General features: G+C 44.3%; 1 protein-coding gene across 2 annotated transcripts in view; it reads right to left on the bottom strand.

Moving 5' to 3' along the window:
* Positions 1 to 2,546: 2,546 nt before the first annotated feature.
* Positions 2,547 to 11,899, bottom strand: part of SUDS3 (SDS3 homolog, SIN3A corepressor complex component) — a 92,539-nt gene continuing 83,186 nt past the window's right edge. For both annotated transcript variants that reach the window (XR_011385215.1, XR_011385216.1), the window contains exons 12-13: positions 3,638 to 3,718; positions 2,547 to 3,061 (exon numbers count right to left, since the gene is read on the bottom strand). The gene's annotated coding sequence lies outside the window, so the exon portion shown is untranslated. The remainder of the gene's footprint in view (positions 3,062 to 3,637; positions 3,719 to 11,899) is intronic.

Genomic DNA, 11,899 nt, shown 5'->3' with positions numbered 1-11,899 from the left:
ATGGAACCTGTCCAAGGTCACTGGCTGGCAGGCGGCAGAGAATCCAGGTCTCCTGATTCCTAATTCAGGGCTCTTTCCCCTACACAGCATTGCAGTTCTAGAGACGCCCTAGTTTATGGGCTGAAAATATCCCATAATTACACCATAAATAAGCCATCGAACTTATTTATTCCTTGCATTTAACTTATTATTTAGCATTTAAAGGACACATTACATTGAGCAAGAACCATCAATCTTTCACATAACGCTCCGGTTAATAACTTGGTAATTATAATCCACGGTTACAAAGCTAAACGCGCTTGTTGTTTCCATGGTGCTGGATCCCCTCTCAAAGCAGAGGACTCATCAATTATCTCTGACCTGACCGCTCTGTGAATTTACATCCTCCCAAACCACCAGCACTTACCCTGGTGGTGGGAGAGTTCAACAGTAATTGCAGCAATTTCAAAGCCTAAGCCTAAGTTTTAGAAAGCCAGGCATCCGGGCTCCTCTTTAACATGACAGCAGAATATCATGTGGCCGTTCCACAGGGCTAACAGAAGCACTCCCGTTTATGAAGAGATGACCGTGCGTGCCAAGACTTAAGCTAACTGCTTTGCTTACAGGAGGAATAGTAGAATGCAGGGTTCATCAAGCCTATCGGATTCAATAGCCCCTTGTATCAGACAGTTTCTAACGAGCTCAAAATTGCAGTGACTTACAAGAATAAGTAGGTATTACTTTTGCTCCTGGCTCTGTGGTTGCCTATGGTTCTGCTGAGCTTACGAGGGGTCCTATGGACTTGACATCAGGTTTCGAGTCTGCTCCAAGGATATCCCCTTTCTCCTCATACCGAGCATGTATTTCTCATAGCAAATGGCAGAAGCACAAGAGGACTGATGGCGGCACACGATGCCTCTTGAGGGACAGGCTCAGGACCAGCACATTTCCACTCTGTCCCTGTTCCATTGGCCAAACAAGTCTCACGGCCAAGGCCAGAATCCACAAGGCAGAGAAATATTCTCCACCCACTTTGGTAGGGGGCACTGCAAAGCCATTCAGCAAAGGGTGCTGTGTGGATTTTCATTAAAGGGAGAACGAAGAAATAGAAAAAAAATATTCATTCTACCCATGCTTTTCTAATACATCATGTTTTCCCCTTTTCCATCCAACATACATATGTAATATTCACAACAATTTCATACGTAAACCCTGTAAGACATAGTGAGATAGTGTGATGGTGGCACCTAGACAAAAACAGCTTTTGCAGAAGAGCTACAGATGCAAGCTGGTTCAGGCGTGTGGTGTTGGTGTTCCCACTGGGGATGGGACTGAACAGTGTTGTCGTTGGTGGTGTGATTTGTAAAGAAATTAAGTACAACTGTGGACAGCATTTTTTCTTTTTTAATAAATAATAGCAAATCTCATTTCACACTGGAAGCAAAAGCTGAGTATAGTAAAACTTTGGAAAATACACTCTATGTTTACGTGTGAAACAGACTCAGATGACCATAAGCAGATTTTTCACTACATGAATGTCCAGCAAGACACTGAGAAGCAGTACACACAGCAAGTCTCCCACACACACTTCTGCATGTTTAGCTCACCTAGTCCCCTAAAGCAAAGCCTACCAATGTCGTGTTTTCTCTATCATTCTTTTTTTTTAAAGTGTTATTTTATTTATTTGAAAGACAGAGTTACAGAGAGATGTAGACCCAGAAAGAAAGAGAGGTCTTCTATCCACTGGTTCACTCCCCAAACGGTTGCAATGGCCAGAGCTGAGCTGAGCTGATTTGAAGCCAGTAGCCAGGAGCTACTTCCAGGTCTCCCACGAGGGTGCAGGGGCCCAAGCACTTGGGCCATCTTCTACTGCTTTCCCAGGCCACAGCAGAGAGCTGGATGGGAAGTGGACTCAAACCAGCGCCCATTCAGGATGGTGACGCTGCAGGCCAGGGATTTACCTGCTATGCCACAGAACTGCCCCCTCTCCCTAACATTCTACCAAAACCATCCCCACAAATTTCTGGAAGGAGTTGTAGAAGGCAGTATTGCCCTGTAAGAACCACTGGTGCTGTATTCGTGTCAAGTGTTCAACACTCAGTAGCCTGAATTTGAATACAGACTCTGCCTCCTACTTATTAGCTGTGTGGCTTTGGACAACTTCTTGAACTACTATGAGCATGGCTTACTCACAATGCTGCTTTCAGAATTCAGTGAGAAGAGTGGGTGTTTGGCACAGCCAGTAAGACAACACTCAAGACACCCACATCCCATATTGGAGGGCCTGTGTTCAAATCCCAGCTCCACTCTGATTCCAGCTTCCTGTAATGTGCACTCTAGGAGGCAGCAGGTGATGGCTTGAGTCCCTGTCACCCACGTGGGGGACTCAAATTGAGCTCCAGGATCCTGACTTTGGCCTGGCCCAGCCATTGTTGTTGCAGGCATTTAGGGAGCAAACCAGCAGATGAATAATTCTTCCTTCTCCTTCCTTCCTTCCTTCCTTCCTTCTTTCCTTTCTTTCCTTTCTTTCCTTTCTCTCTCTCTCTTTCTCTCACCCCCTGCTTTTCAATAAAACTTTAAAAAAGAATTAAATGAGAACATGCAAGTGCCAAAGTATTCAGCAAAGTGCTCAAACACACTAAGTGCTCAATAAAAGTTAGCACCTAATGTTATAATATTTGTCTGGTTTGTTCCCATTTCACAGATGAGTAAATTGAGGCTTGAATGAAATGCCTTTGGATGTCCTTGCTCCTCCTCTCCCTGATGATCTTCTCATCCAAAAATGGGCAATAACTAAAGCTCTGTTGAGGGTCACTTTCAAAAGAAAGGTGAGACTGAAAAGGTTGTGGGATTGACAGGGAGTCCATTACTGGAGTGGGTCTGGATATGTAGTGGTTTTATCTTGAACAAATACCCTCTTCCAGATCCCATCAGTCTCACCACCTAGCACGCTCCAGACTCACCCAACAGTGGTCCAGAGAAGGACAGTGATGAGGCAAACCCTGCATCCAAATGCCGGACGGAACTCAATCCCCTGCTCTGTCACCATCCACAGGACCTCCCTATGTCAAAGTTTCCCCATCTGTAAAGGAAGACGACAAGAGCACATACCCATACGGTTGTTGCAGAGACAATATATGCAGAGCTAATATATGCAAAGTGTTTAGGGCAGTGCTGGCATACAATAAGTTCTACATCATTGGGGGCGCTACAATCCTTCTTAATGAGATGGAATGAATGATGCCCACCATAGATTCAGTATATTCAGTATAGTCACACAGAGGGTAATTCACGTGGAGGACAGAGTAACCAACGAAATGGATGCATGAATGGACAAAGGTTGGAAGTAACTGTGACCTCTGAAGACATGTAGTACACGGCTCCTGATTCGGGCCCCTGCAAAATTGCAGTGTTGTATTTAGGCTGATGAGCACACTCTAAATCTCTCTACAAAACATAGGTGTCTAGGTGCACCCACAGCAATTACCATTTTAGCATCAGTCTTGTACAGATGCACCCTGACAAACAAGCATTTTTACCCTTTTTGTCAACATTCACAGAGGACAATGAAAGAGAAGGGATTGATGAGAAAACGAATGGGACAACAAGGGGTGGGGGGAGCCAGCAGAACTGGAAATAAGAGTGCCTGGGACAGTACCTGAGGCAGAATAGGGCCGCAATCAACATTTGTTGAATGAATGAATGAATTCCCAATCTTCTACTCTGCGCCCATTTTGATCTGCAAATGAAAACAGAAGATTTCCAGAGAAGTACTCATCTCAGTTTACTCATGTTTAAAAAGTCAAGGGCCAGTGTTGTGGCACAGCAGGTTAAGGTGCTGCTTGGGACAAGGCATCCCAAATGAATGCTGGTTCACATCCTGCAGGCTATACCTCCCATCCAGCTCCCTGCTAATACTCCTGAGAAAGCAGGAGAAGATGGCCCTAGTGCTTGGGCCCCTGAACCCATGTGGGACACCTGGTTGGAGTTCCAGGCTCCTGGCTTTGACCTGGCCCAGACTCAGCCATTGCACCCATTTGGGGAGTGAAGTAGTGGATGAAGATCTCTCTCCTTCTCCCTGAAACCCTACCTTTTAAATAAAAATTAAATATTTAAATTAAACATAAAGTCAAAATCTTCCTTAGGAGAAGACGTGAAAATACCATGTTTTCTCATGTTAGCAAAATTACAAACATCTCATCTGATAAAGGCTCTGCCACTTGCTATCCATGTGACCTGGAACAAGTCATTTTGATTCTCTGAGCCTCATTTTTCCTGTAAGCAGTTCCTAAGAATCCATGCAGGGGCCAGTGTTGTGGCACCATGGGTTAAGATGCCACCTGTGACACCAGCATCCCACACAGATGCCAGTTCAAGTCCCAGCTGCTCCACTTTTGATCCAACTCCCTGCCAATACACTTGAGAAGGGAGCAGACAATGGCCCAAGTGCCTGGGCTCCTGCCACTCACGTGGGAGACCTGGATGGAGTTCCAGGCTCTTGGCTTCAGCCTGGCCCAACCCTGGCCTAGCCATTGCGGCCATTTGTGAAGTAAACCAAAGAATGTAACATCGATCTCTTCGTGTGTGTGTGTGTGTGTGTGTGTCCCTCTCTGTAACTCTACCTTTCAAAGACATAATCAATATTTTTTGAAAACTTATAAAACAGATTCCACACAGAAGAGATATTATATAACACCGAATGGTTATTGTGCAGGAGTGTAGGCTCAAGTTTATACATTATAGCAAGTGTCTGATCTGTCAGCTTTATTCATGCCAACACTTTCACCCAGATCATTACATAGTTATGTTATTCTGTATTGGTAACCCCTGACTTTTACACAGAACTCAAGGTTTTCAGTGTCTGCTAATAATAATTGATACAATTAAAAAGGAGAGAACGATCTAACATGGGAAACCGGATACACAGCAGACTCATAGAATGGCAAGTGCCCTAAACAGCACTCTACCCTCAGAATCAGCCCTTAAGGGGTGGGAGGGTGGTTATGGGGGGAAAAAACCACTGTAATCCAGAAGTTGTACTTTTGAAATTTATATTTATTAAATAAAAGTTTTCTAAAATATAAATAAATAAATCTTTAAAAAAAAACTCAAGGTTTTGTGAAACACTGTAATGTCATGGCTGCAATTCACTTAATACTTACCCAAAGGGCTGTGCACTCCTTCATGGGTCCTCTTGATTCAAGTATTGCTAATCTTGGCTCAGTCCTGTGTTCCACCCAGTAAGGCTGTGTAACAAGCAGCAGTGATGTTGAGTTCAGCTGCTCTGGGCTGGGTTCACCTGATTTCACTGCCTTGTTCATATGCCTATGGTTAGCTGCAGGTTATCTGGGTACCTCTGCTGATCTTGGTTGGACTCACTCACATGTATAGGGGCTTGCTGGCCACTGCTGATCTTGGATAGCCTTAGCTGGGATGACTGGGACAACTTGGTTTCATAGTTCAGGCCTCTCATGCTGTGTCAGACGAGCCTGGGGATTTTTCTCAGGCTAAACGCATCTGTAGAGGAACTAGACTGAAAGAAACACAGGGGCACGTTTCAGAATCCTGCTTGCTTCACGTCTACTAATGTCCCATTGGTCAGAGCCAGTCAAAAGGTCCACACAGCCGCAAAGGATGGGGAAATACACTTATTTTATGAGAGGAACTGCCTAGGCTCTGGAGGGTGTTTTGGGTTGGAACTGTGTCCTCCCCAAATTCATATGCTGAAAGTCCTAACCCCTAGGTGGCACTGTTTGAAGATGAGGTCATTTTAGAGTGGGCCCTAATCCAGTATGACTGGAGTCTTTATAAAAAGGAGTCTGGACACCACAGAAGGACTATGATGGGAGAACACAGGCAGGAGCCGGCATCCACCAGCCAGGGAGAGAGGCCTGGCTGATCCTTCCCTCTGGGCACTCCGGAGGAATCAATCCTGCTGACACCTTGATCTCAGAACTGTGGGAAAATAAGTTCCCATTGCTTAAACCACCCAGTCTGTGGACTGTGTTATGGGGGTCCTAGCAAACTAGTTCAAGGGGTAGAGGTTTGGGACAAGATTTGATTTCTTCCCTCATATAGACTTTTAAACTCCAAGGTCTTATGTTAACAGTTAACGTATTCATGTTAGCAGTTGATAAATTAAGGGTGGGGGTTTGATTCAATTTTAGTATCTGCAAGGTAGGCCTAGTGCAAGGCAGGGGAATGTCCAGCCCACAAGTCGTATAAGGCCTTCAAAATCATTTGGTCTGGCCTTCTCTGGCTCAGTCAAGGCAGCTGCAGGCAGGACGTGAAATTCAACAAATCTATAGCAGGCGAATTTTTAGGCTGATAATCTTGTATGGCCCATGGGTGGTGTTATAAATATCCAAACGACCCTTGGCACAAACGTACCCTGGCGGTATGTCCTTTGGTCACTGGGGACATGCCCTTGGAAGGCAGGTTTCTGAGAGGACTGAGTATGCAAGCCAAGCTCCCTGTCTGCCAGCTCTCTGGCTCAGCACTGGAGTGTGCCCTACACATCCCCCCACTGCCAGCCTCCACCCTCATCAGACACCAGACTAATGGGGCTACTTGGTCTCAGACTGCGAACCTCCAGAGCATTTAGCTGAAATAAATCTCTTCCTTCCCGAGTGGCCTCTCGCAGGTATTTCAGTCGTAGTAACAAAAACCTAAGACACCACCAATCCTCCACTACGCTATTTCATACGTGAGTAAACAGGCTCGGCAAGCCCGAGCTGGTGTATTATCCAAGGGGACAACAGCCAAGGAGCATCAGGGCCATGAGTGGAGCCTGGCTGTCCCTGTCAGCTTTCCCCACGCCTGCCACTAAGCTGTGTCAGTTCACAATACTTTGTCTTCTCCTAGATGGCTGCCAACAGGGAGGCTGGTGTGTGCAGGACACAGCTCATGCCCAACCAGGCAATTCCACACACGTTGCTTCAAAGCGCCTCTTTGAAAATCCTTAATGATCTGGTAATTGTGTTTATGGCTTCCCAACAAGGAAGTGTGCCGGGCTCTGACAGCCACCCTTGGGTTCTAGGGAGTCTTTATTTGGTCTGAGACCGTGCAGAGCTTCTGAGGAGATAAAAAGGTGTATGGAGCAAAGAGGAGCAAATTTGGGTCAAACCTCACATTTCAAAATGGTGTCCAGCTAACTTCTCCATACGCCTAAACTTTTTTTTTTAATTTATTACACAATTTATTTCAACTTGAATGCAAACTGACTCAGCTGTTTCTTTTTTAAGAAAACTTTTATTTAATAAATATGAATTTCAAAAGTACAACTTCTGGATTATAGCAGTTTTTCCCCTCATAATCACCCTCCCACCCACAAATTATCCCATCTCCTACTCCCTCTCCCATCCCATTCTTCATTAAGGTTCATTTTTAATTATCTTTATATACAGAAGATCAACTTAGTATATATTAAGGAAAGAATTCAACAGATTATACCCACACAGACACACAAAGTATAAAGCACTATTTTAGTAGTAGTTTTACTGTTAATTCTCATAATACAACACATTAAGGACAGAGATGGAATAAGTGCACAGTGACTCCCGTTGTTGATTTAACAATTGACACTCTTATTTATCATCAGTAATCACCCAAGGCTCTTGTCATGAGCTGCCAAGGCTATGGAAGCCTCTTGAGTTCACAAACTCTGACCTTATTTAGACAAGGCCATAATCAAAGTGGAAGTTCTCTCCTCTCTTCAGAAAAAGGTACCTCCTTCTTTGATGGCCCCTTCTTTCCACTGCACATGCCAAAACTTTTACCACTAACTACATTCACATCAAGCATCCTCGATTATTTGGGATCATTGGAGCCACTGGAAAGGTTTCTCGGACAAAATGATAAGAATGGAAAAGAATTAGGTCATATATTATCCAGAGAAATAAAACCTATTATATATTTTTTCTAGATTTAGACACAGACACAGATATACACATGCAGAGAATTGCTATAAGGAATTTGCTCACACGGTGGAGGCTGAGAAGTCCCAGCACCTGTCACCCGCACAGTGGAGACGCAGGAAAGCTGGAGGCATCATTTGAAGGCCTGAGAGCTGGACAGACCCCAGCCCAGGTCTGGAGGCCCGAGGTGCAGGAGCACAGAGGGAAAGAGAAGGTCCCAGGCCAGCCCTTCAGGTAGAGTGAATTCAACCTTCCTCTGCCTTTCGCTCTAATCAGGCCTTAGGGGATTAGGTGATGCCCACCCATACCGGGGAGGGTCACGTGCCTTATTCAATCCACCAATTTAAATGTTAATCTCTTCCAGAAATACTCACAGACAAACTCAGAAATAACATTTAACCAGCTCTCTGGACATCCTGTGGCCTAATCAAGTTGGCATAAAATCTTCACGACCTGTTATGCAAGCATCTACTGAGCACCTACTGTGTGTCAAGCACCGGTCTGGGCTGTGGGACACCGACGTCGTGAGTCACAAGGAGCTCTCGTCTTGTGTCCATTCAGTTCTCTCATCCAGGACTAACACTGAGCACCTGCACCATTCATTGCTCTGGGAGGCGCTGGGGATACTGAGAAGAAAAAGATGGACATGGCCCCTGCTCTCCTGGAGCTCACAGCGAGCTGCCAAGACTGCTGTTGGACGACTGCTGGCACAGTCAGGCAATTACAACTGAGACGGGTGCGTCAAAGGTGAAGCAGAAGGTGTGGAGGGCTATGTCGGAAGAAGACCTGACCTGTTTCTTTCCAGGGGAAAGACTATCCTTAGGAAGTCAGGTTGAAGCTGAAACGTGAAGGATCAGGAAGGATCATCCAGGCAAAGGCAGTGGGAACTTGTTTTTTTGTGAGGAAGAGGAGAGCTGCCCTGACATCCAGGACCTGGCCTAATACTATCAGCTTGGCCCTGGTGTTAGATCTGCTGGAATTCACAGGTAGGACCTGGCATTCTCCTGCTGAACATAAACAATTTGAAAGAAAATCAACATCAGAAAGGGCACTCTGAGGTCACGAAGGAGCAGGTCAAAAACAAGCATTCTGGAACACAGACAAAATATGAAGTGTTCAACCACAAAAACGACCAAATATCCCCGATCCTAGCAGACACAGATAGCTGCTGCTTCTTCACCAACTACAGCCTGGGTCCTGCTCCAATCTTCTCTCGTTTTAGATAAGATTTATTAAGCTATCCAATTGTATTTACTCCCACTTCTTTACTCCCAATCCAGAGCAAAGCCCTAGTTTCTCAAGTCCAAATCCTGTAACAAATCCTTTCTCAGTCCCTCTCAATAAGATGCCCCATGGCTCCCTTGGCACCTGCTTTCCCTCACTGCAATGAGTAACAATCCCAAACTGTTCAACTGCCAGAGTGCTCCTGGTGGTCTTTAGCTGACCGGCACTGACACCTGCAAATGCTATGAAGAGATCTCAGGAATCAGAACAATCCTGCAAAAGCATTTCTAAATTTAAAGAGGCAAGAAAAATTATTGCTTAAATATGTAATTAATATTTGTCATAGCCATTGGATTCATTTTATGGTACACTGAAGATGGAATTATGTTTTTATGTTTTATATATATTTTCACAGTACATGAGAGCCTTTATAATTAATGTGATTAGTATGTCTTTGTGAATATTTGAATCATAGTTTATTGTCTTTAATCACAATGAGGCTTGGAGTTTTCATACTGATTTGGCACATCTCCAACTGTCACTTCTATTGAGAGACCTACCTGTGTTACTAATTGATTAGGGAGCATTGGCAGTGTCCTCAGATCTTCTGCACCTTGACCTTACTTGACCAAAGAAGAACTCATTACCCTTTCCTAAAAATCTGACCATCTGGCAATTTAGAAGAACTTATCAAAATTTTAAATGTGTTTACCCTTTGACCTAGTAAAGCTACTCTGAAGATTTTATCCTATAAATGATTGGCACAAAAATCCAAAGATATGCAAAGTCATTCCTTACGTGGTTGGTTACAATTAAAAAAAAAAAAACTATAAGCCACTGAAATTTCCATCAACAGTCAGCTGGTTAAATGAACCTCTCTACATACACACAGAATACTATACAGCCATTGATAGTGATGTCATGGATGTATATGAATTGGCTTGGGAAGATGATGTATATATGGTGGGGAAAATTATATACAATATGATGCCAGATTAATACACACATATCTCTTTTTTTCTGTTTTTTTATTCTTTTTTTTTCTTTTTTCTTTTTCTTTTGTTTTTTATTCTAATACACACATATCTTAACTATTTATTTGAGAGGCAGAGAGACAGATAAACACTGAGAGAGGGCTCTCATCACTAGATGACTCCTCCGATGCCTGCAACAGCCAGAACTGAGCCAATGTCAAGCAGGGAACCAGAAACTCAGCCACATGTCTCACAGGGGTGGACGGAAGCCAATTACTGAATCATCAGTTCTGTTTCCCACTTCAACATTACTGAGAAGTCGCAATCAGGAACTGGAGCTGGGTATCAAACCTAGGTACTCTGATATGGGACGTGGGCATCTTAATTGGAATTGTATTTACTAGTCTAAATTCCTATTCCTACACATATTTTTTTTTTAAGATTTATTTACTTGTTTGAAAGGCAGAGTTACAGAGAGGCAGGGGCAGAGAGAGACAGAGACAGAGAGGTCTTCCATCCACTGCTTCACTCCCCACTTGGCTGCAAAGGCCAGAACTGTGCCGATCTGAAGCCAGGAGCCAGGAGCTTCTTCCGGGTCTCCCAGGTAGTGCAGGGGCCCAAAGACTTGAGCCATCTTCTACTGCTTTCCCAGGCCATAGCAGAGAGCTGGATCGGAAGTGGAACAGCTGGGACTCAAACCCATGCCCACATGGGATGCCAGCTCCGCAGGCAGCAGCTTTACCAGCTATGCCACAGGACCAGCCCCACATACATTTTTGTAAAAACACATTTCATGCCATAAATAAAAGTGGGTTATATATAGGGATCTTAAGTCCCTTAACTGAAGAATTTTCCTCCATTTATCCTGCTTCAAAGGCATATTATATTATTTTCATTTTTTAAGGTGATATATTTCATTTCTGTCACTTTCCCCAGATTCACAAACCAGCCACTCATCTGAGATCTTACTTCATTTTTGGATCCTCTCTTTCCATTGTCCCTAAAATTAGTCACTTGCTAAGCCAAATTTTCTGCCACTGAAATATTTCTCAAATCCCCACCATGCTCTCCCCTCTGGCCAAGGTGTCACCCGGGAGGTCTCCCTGCCTCCACTTCCTCACTGCACCCATGAATGCCCTGCGCTTTCTAACACACATGGCCACAATCTCTCCATTCCTCTGCCCCAAATCCTTTAGATCTCCCACACGAGCCACAGGATATGCCTTAAATTTTTAGATGGAATTTTGTCTCAGTACATTTTGCTGCTTGAACAAAATGCCTGAGACTAAGTAAGAACTGGCCTCTCTGTTTCAAAGATGGCCCCAATATCCTCATCCTCACCTTGTCAAGAAGACAAATGGAAAACACGGAGTCCTCGCGAGGCAGAAGGATGGAAAGGGCAAAGACTGTGCCCTCACGTGGAAGGAGAAAGGGGAGCCTCTTTTTATATGGGCATTAATCCCGTTCCTGAGGGTGGTATCTGATGATCTCATCACCTCCCAAACACCATCACCTTGGGGATAGGTTTCAGTCTACAGCAGATGTCAACATTCTCACGTGAGTGCCACTTTGCCATTTCAGGCTAAGCCAAGCATCTAGATATCTTCTCCCCAACCTCCAGCCCTGAAATAACAGCATTTCTGGACCCTCCGAATTTGAATCTGAATTTTTTTCAAACCTTCAAATCCTTGTTCACATTGGTTCTCACTAACACCTTTATATTCCCAGTCTTAAGATACCAGGGCCTTCACTTACATTCAATACTATAAACAGCTTGTTCTTGCTGTGCTGAGCGGTAGATAATCA

This window comes from Oryctolagus cuniculus, chromosome 21 (assembly GCF_964237555.1).
Source record: "Oryctolagus cuniculus chromosome 21, mOryCun1.1, whole genome shotgun sequence".
Lineage (NCBI taxonomy): Eukaryota > Metazoa > Chordata > Mammalia > Lagomorpha > Leporidae > Oryctolagus > Oryctolagus cuniculus.
The sequence above is the reverse complement of the archived record's forward strand: the minus strand, read 5'-3'. Positions and strand labels throughout refer to the sequence as shown.